Source organism: Sinocyclocheilus grahami, unplaced genomic scaffold (assembly GCF_001515645.1).
Source record: "Sinocyclocheilus grahami isolate Dianchi unplaced genomic scaffold, SAMN03320097.WGS_v1.1 scaffold1612.1, whole genome shotgun sequence".
Classification (NCBI taxonomy): Eukaryota; Metazoa; Chordata; class Actinopteri; order Cypriniformes; family Cyprinidae; genus Sinocyclocheilus; species Sinocyclocheilus grahami.
Genome location: NW_015506791.1, coordinates 129,446 through 130,008, shown reverse-complemented (window position 1 = coordinate 130,008; position 563 = coordinate 129,446).

Genomic DNA, 563 nt, shown 5'->3' with positions numbered 1-563 from the left:
GGGGGTCTTACATCTGCCCTTATCTTCCGCTTCCTAATTCCCCTGTAACCACTATCTCTCCACCTGACCGAGGTTAGGTGGGAATTTCCTGCATTACAGTCTCCTATGCTGGACCTATGATGTTTGGTTGGTTCTATGGCTTCATAGTGACCACCTTACTGATGGTCTGGTCCAGAGGCTTCTTCGGGCGGGGTTCCGACGCAGGAACCATGGCGTGTGAGTACGATCCATTTCTATATATATATATGTGTGTGTATTTAATGCGCTGGTGGTTGTGTATAATCCTTCTGCTTTCTTTGCAGTGTTTCCCGGGACCTGTGTGTTTCTGTCCTTTTTCTAGGGTAGGTCCTCGATGAGCACCCCCTCTGCTGGGTTCAGAAACTGGGTGCTCAATTTGCAGTGTTTATTTCACTCGTCGATATATGTCCAGACTGTACGATAAGCCGGGTTTCGGCTTCATACTTCGTGGATTATGCGGCCAGGTCACAAGCTTCTGCGGGAGCCTTCTTGATCATTAGGCCCCCGGCACGGCACTGCAAAGATTTCCTGGACGTCCGGGCTGG